The sequence below is a fragment of the Dama dama genome, chromosome X (assembly GCF_033118175.1).
Source record: "Dama dama isolate Ldn47 chromosome X, ASM3311817v1, whole genome shotgun sequence".
In the NCBI taxonomy this organism is placed as follows: Eukaryota; Metazoa; Chordata; class Mammalia; order Artiodactyla; family Cervidae; genus Dama; species Dama dama.
The window spans coordinates 104,112,681-104,119,714 of record NC_083714.1 but is presented as its reverse complement, the minus strand read 5'-3'; the positions used below and the strand labels follow the sequence as shown (position 1 = coordinate 104,119,714).

At 38.7% G+C, this 7,034-nt stretch overlaps 1 pseudogene; it reads right to left on the bottom strand.

Moving 5' to 3' along the window:
* Positions 1 to 5,356: 5,356 nt before the first annotated feature.
* LOC133052792 (protein MANBAL-like) lies at positions 5,357 to 5,613 on the bottom strand (annotated as a pseudogene).
* Positions 5,614 to 7,034: the final 1,421 nt, after the last annotated feature.

The following is a 7,034-nucleotide window of genomic DNA, read 5'->3' as shown; positions in this document are numbered from 1 at the left end:
ACTTTACAATATTGTAGTGATTTTGTCATACATAAGCTTTTAAGTTTAATTAGGTCACATTTGTTTATTTTTGTTTTAATTTCCATTACTCTGGTGGGTGGGTCATAGAGGATCTTGCTATGATTTATGTCAGAGAGTGTTCTGCCTATATTTTTCTCTAAAAGTTTTATACTTTCTGGTCTTACATTTAGGTCTTTAATCCATTTTGAGTTTATTTTTGTGTAAGGTGTTGGAAGGTGTTCTAGTTTCATTCTTTTACAGGTGGTTGACCAATTTTCCCACTTGTTGAAGAGATTGTCTTTTCTCTATTGTATATTTTAGCCTCTTTTGTCAAATATAAGGTGTCCATAGGTGCATGGATTTATCTCTGGGCTTTCAATTTTGTTCCATTGATCTTTATTTCTGTCTTTATGCCAGTACTATACTGTCTTAATGACGGTAGCTTTGTAGTATAGTCTAAAGTCAGGCAGGTTGATTCCTCCAGTTCCTTTCTTCTTTCTCAAGATTGTTTTGGCTATTCGAGGTTTCTTGTGTTTCCATACAAATTGTGAGATTATTTGCTCTAGTCCTGTGAAAAATACTCTTGGGAGTTGATAGGGATTGTATTGAATCTATAGATTGCTTTGGATGGTATGCACATATTCACTATATTGATTCTTCCAATCTATGAATGTGGTATATTTCTCCAACTATTTGTATCATCTTTTATTTTTTTATCAGTGTTTTATAGTTTTCTACATATATAAGTCTTTTGTTTCTTATTTATTAGTAAATTTATTCCTAGGTACGTATCTATTTATTCCTAGAAAATTTATTCCGAGAGTAAATTTATTGCTAGGTATTTTCTAATTTTCCTTGCAATGGTGAATGGGGTTATTTCCTTAATTTTTCTTTCTGGTTTCTCATTTTCTCATTTCTCATATGGTATAGGGATGCAAGGGATTTCTGTGTATTAATTTGATATCCTACAACTTTATTATATTCATTGATTAGCTCTAGTAATTTTCTGGTTGTGTCTATGGGTTTTCCATGTAGAGGATCATGTCATCTGTAAACAGTGAGAGTTTTACTTCTTTTTTTCCAATCTGGATTCCTTTTATTTCTTTTTCTTCTCTGATTGCTGTGCCTAGGGCTTCCAAAACTATGTTGAATAGTAGATGAGTGTGGGCACCCTTCTCTTGTTCCTGATTTTAGAGGAAATTCATTCAATTTGTCATCATTGAGGATAATGTTTGTTGTGGGTTTGTCATATATGGCTTTTATTATATTGAGGTATGTTCCTTCTATGCCTGCTTTCTGGAGAGTTTTGTTCATAAATGGGTGTTGAATATTGTCAAAGGCTTTCTATGCATCTATTGAGATGATCATATGGTTTTTATCTTTCAATTTGTTAATATGATGTATCACATTCATTGACTTGAAAATATTGAAGAATCCTTGTATCCCTGGGATAAAGCCCATTTGGCCATGATGTATGATCTTTTTAATATGTTGTTGGATTCTGTTTGCTAGAATTTTCTTGAGGATTTTTCATCTATGTTCATCAGTAATATTGGCCTGAAGTTTTCTTTTTTTGTGGTGTCTTTGTCTAGTTTTTCTATTAGGTTGATGGTGGCTTCATAGAATGAGTTTGGAAGTTTACCTTCCTCTGCAATTTTCTGGAAAAGTTTGAGTAAGATCAGTATTAGCTCTTCTCTAAATTTTTGGTAGAATTCACCTGTAACAGAATCTGTTCCTGGGATTTTGTTTGTTGGAAGATTTTTTATCATACCTTCAATTTTCATGCTTGTGATGGGTCTGTTAAGATTTTTTATTTCTCCCTGGTTCAGTTTTGGAAGGTTATACTTTTCTCAGAATTTGTCCATTTCTTCCAAGTTGTCCATTTTATTGGCATACAGTTTCTCATAAAGAAGTGAAGTTGCTCAGTTGTGTACGACTCATAGTGATCCCATTGACTGTAGCCTACCAGCCTTCTCCATCCACGGCATTATCCAGGGAAGAGTACTGGAGTGGGTTGCCATTTCCTTCTACAGGGGATCTTCCCAACCTGGGAATTGAACCCAGGTCTCCCTTATTGCAGCCAGATGCTTTAACCTCTGATCCACCAGGGAAGCCCTAATTGCTTGTAGTAGTCTCTTATGATCTTTTGTATTTCTGTGTTGTCTGTTGTGATTTTTCCATTTTCATTTCTAATTTTATTTGTTTGATTCTTCTCCCCTTTTTCTTGGTGAGTCTGGCTAATGGTTTGTCTATTTTATTTATCTTCTCAAAGAACCAGCTTTCAGTTTTGCTGATTTTTGCTATAGTCTCCTTTGTTTATTTTTCATTTATTTCTGCTCTAATTTTTATAATTTCATTTCTTCTACTAACTTTGGGATTCTTCTTTTCTTTGTCTAGTTGCTTTAGGTATAAAGTTAGGTTACTTATTTTATGTTTCTCTGGTTTCTTGAGGTAGGCTTGTATTGCTATGACCCTCCCTCTTGGCACTGCTTTTACTGAATCCTGTAGGTTTGGGGTTGTTGTGTTTTCATTTTCATTTGTTTCTATGCATATTTTGATTTCCTTTTTTATTTCTTCCGTGATCTTTTGGTTATCTATGTTGTTAGCCCCCATATATTTGTATTTCTAAGAGTAATTTTTTTTCTTATAGTTGACATATAATTTTACTGCATAATGATCAGGAAAGATGCTTGAAACTATTTCAATGTTTTAAAAATTTACAAAGGCTAAGTTTATGGCCCAGGATGTGATCTATCCTGAAGAATGTTCCTTGTGCACTTGAGAATAAGGTGAAATCCATTGTTTTGGGGTAAATGCCTTGTAAATATCAATCAAGTCTAAATTGTCCATTGTATCGTTAGAATTTGTGTTTTCTTGTTAATTTTCTATTTGGTTGATCTATCCATAGGTGTGAGTTGGGTATTAAAATCCCCCACTATTATTGTGCTACTTTAAATTTCTCCTTTCATACTTGTTAAAATTTGCCTTACATATTGAGGTGCTCCTATGTTGGGTGCATATATATTTATAGTTGTTGTACTTTCTTCTTGGATTGATCTTTTGATCATTATGTAGTGTTCTCTTTGTCTCTGATCATGGCCTTTATATCAAAATCTATTTTTTCTTATATGAGTATTGTTACTCCTGGTTTCTTTTGGTCCTCATTTGCATGAGATATCTTTTTCCAGCCCTTCACTTTCAGTCTGTATGTGTCCCGAGGTTTGAGATTGGTCTCTTGTAGACAGCATATATAGGGGTCTTGTTTTTGTATCCATTTGGCCAGTCTTTGTCTTTTGGTTGGAGCATTTAACCCATTTACATGTAAGGTAATTATTGATAAGTATGATCCTCTCACCAGTTATTTTTTTGTTGTTGTTGTTTTGGGTTCATTTTTTTAATTTATTTTTTTATTTATTTATTTTCATTGTGTGGGACCATTTATTGACCTTTACTTCCTCCAAATGACTTTGGTCAAGGGTTGAAGGAATTGGAGGTGGGGGAGGGGATACAGACAGAAGCGATCAGGTATATCCTCAATGTGCTGTGGTTGGCTGAAAAGAGATTGGTCTGCAATTGACAAGTCCCTGCCCCTACCCCCTATTTGAGATGCTCAGGACCTTTGGGCTCAAGAATACACACTCATTAAGCCAAATCCCTTCCATCAGCCAGAGGAGGACCAGGCCTCTTTAAGGACTGGCTTCTGCATCAGTAGGACCACTGTGCTAATGGCCTTGGGGATGACCCACCTCCCAGAATATTGGAAATAAAAGCAAAACTAAACAAATGGGACCTAATGAAACTTAAAAGCTTTTGCACTACAAAGGAAACTATAAGTAAGGTGAAAAGACAGCCCTCAGATTGGGAGAAAATAATAGCAAATGAAGAAACAGACAAAGGATTAATCTCAAAAATATACAAGCAACTCCTGCAGCTCAATTCCAGAAAAATAAATGACCCAATCAAAAAATGGGCCAAAGAACTAAACAGACATTTCTCCAAAGAAGACATACAGATGGCTAACAAACACATGAAAAGATGCTCAACATCACTCATTATTAGAGAAATGCAAATCAAAACCACAATGAGGTACCATTACACGCCAGTCAGGATGGCTGCTATCCAAAAGTCTACAAGCAATAAATGCTGGAGAGGGTGTGGAGAAAAGGGAACCCTCTTACACTGCTGGTGGGAATGCAAACTAGTACAGCCGCTATGGAGAACAGTGTGGAGATTTCTTAAAAAACTGGAAATAGAACTGCCATATGACCCAGCAATCCCACTTCTGGGCATACACACTGAGGAAACCAGATCTGAAAGAGACACGTACACCCCAATGTTCATCGCAGCACTATTTATAATAGCCAGGACATGGAAGCAACCTAGATGCCCATCAGCAGATGAATGGATAAGGAAGCTGTGGTACATATACACCATGGAATATTACTCAGCCATTAAAAAGAATTCATTTGAACCAGTCCTAATGAGATGGATGAAGCTGGAGCCCATTATACAGAGTGAAGTAAGCCAGAAAGATAAAGAACATTACAGCATACTGACACATGTATATGGAATTTAGAAAGGTGATAACGATAACCCTATATGCAAAACAGAAAAAGAGACACAGAAATACAGAACAGACTTTTGAACTTTGTGGGAGAATGTGAGGGTGGGATATTTCAAAAGAACAGCATGTATGCTATCCATGTTGAAACAGATCACCAGCCCAGGTGGGATGCACGAGACAAGTGCTCCGGCCTGGTGCACTGGGAAGACCCAGAGGAATCGGGTGGAGAGGGAGGTGGGAGGGGGGATCGGGATTGGGAATACATGTAAATCCATGGCTGATTCATATCGATGTATGACAAAACCCACTGGAAAAAAAAATAAAAAAAAATAAAAAAAAATAGGAGAGGTCTGGCTCAGCTTCCTCTGCACAAGCAGAGACAAAGGTGACTGATTAGCAGGAGATCTGATCTGCAGGGGATGGATAATGGCAGAGGGTGGTGCTTGCATAAGTAGATGAGGACTCTAAAACATAGTGCAAACCTACAAGGTGGGTGACTAAAAGTAGGACATGGGAATTAAGTCAGAAAATGGAACTCTGTGAGTTGACCCAACTTTTCAAGAGGCTTCCAGGACAGTCTCTGTTCACAGGGTATTTCAGCCCCCTTGGCTCTAACCCCTCAGGAAGGCAGAAGGAAGAAGTGGTGGTCTGCCCCCCCCCGGGGCCTGGGCACTGTCATGATTGTCCAGATCTCTGCAGTCAAAGGGCAACCCAGACACCTGAGACCTTGTGCCCCAGGAGGGCTGACCTCAAGGCCCTTGCCTGCCTGTCAAGCTGTGAAGGCTGCCTCTTCTACCACTTCTTCTTGGCCTCCTTCTTGGGTCTCTTGTTTGCAAAGGAGCAGTGACCTTGGGTTTCCTCGTCACCTCGGCACTTCAGGGCTCAGATGGTTCTGCGTCTGCCTTGTGGGACTTGGGAACAGGAATGATTATGGCCAGCATGCAGATGAGCTGGAAAATGGCCCCCAGAAAGACTCTATACCACAGCAGGTTCCCCAGGTACATGGGCTCAAGCACCTCGGGAGGGGAGATGTCCAGGTCGGAGGCCATGGCCCCAGCAGCCGGTTGCCTGAGGTCCCCTCCAACTCACCACTGTCCAGAGCCAACTTATCCTATGCTGCAATGCTGCACCCCCATAAGTCTGGGTTCATTTTTAAAAACCTTTACTGTGTTTCCTGTCTAGAGACAATCCTTTAGCATTTGTTGAAGAGCTACTTTGGTGGTGCTGAATTCTCTCAGCTTTTGCTTCTCCATAAAGCTTTTGATTTGTTCATCAAATCTGAAGGAGAGTCTTGCTGGGTAGAGTATTCTTAGTTGTAGGTTTTTCTCTTTCATCACTTTAAGTATGTCCTGCCATTCCCTTCTGGCCTGGAGAGTTTCTATCAAAAAGTCATCTGTTATCTTTAAGGGGAACCCTTTGTGTGTTATTTGTTGCTTTACCCTTGCTGCTTTTAATATTTGCTCTTTGTGTTTGATCTTTGCTAGTTTGATTAATATGTGTCTTGGGGTGTTTTACCTTGGTTTTGCCCTGTTTGGGACTCTCTGGGTTTCTTGGACTTGGGTAGTTATTTCCTTCCCCATTTTAGGGAAGTTTTTGTCTATTATCTCCTCAAGTATTTCCTCATGTGTTTTGTTTTTGTCTTCTAGGACACATTTGATTCAAATGTTGGGGCATTTAACACTGTTCCAGAGGTCTCTGAGGTTGTCCTCATTTCTTTTAAATCTTTTTTCCTCTCTGCTTCATTTATTTCCACCATTCTATCTTCCACCTCATTTATCCTCTCTTCTGCCTCAGTTATTCTACTGTTGGTTCCTTCCAGAGTGATTTTGATCTCAGTTATTGCGTTATTCATTATTGATTGATTCTTCTTTATTTCTTCTAGGTCCTTGTTAAACGTTTCTTGCATCTTCTCAATCCTTGCCTCTGGTCTATTTATCTGTAAATCCATTTTGCTTTCAAAATTTTGGATCATTTTACTGTTATTATTTTGAATTCTTTTTCAGGTAGACTCCTTATTTCCTCCTCTTTGGTTTGGTTTGGTGGGTTTTTATTTCATGTTCCTTCACCTGCTGAATATTTCTCTGCCTTTTCGTTTTATGTAGATTGCTGTGTTTGGGTTGTCCTTTCTGCATACTGGAAGTTCTTTGGCTCTCTTAATTGTGGATTCTGTTCCCTGTGGGTGGGTTTGGACTAATAGCTTGTCAAGGTTTCTTGGTTGGAGGAGATTGTGTCTGTGTTCTGGTGGGTAGAACTGGATCTCTTCTCTCTGGAGTGCAATGAAGTGTCCAGTAGTGAGTTGGGGGTGTCTATGGATTTAGCACACCTTTAGGAAGGCCATCTTTTAATGTTCATGACTGTGTTCCTGTTTTGCTGGAGAATTAGCATGGTGTGTCTTGCACTGGATCCTGTTGGCTCTTGGGTGGAACTTGGTTTCAGTGTAGGTGTGGAGACTTTTGGGTGAGCTCTTATC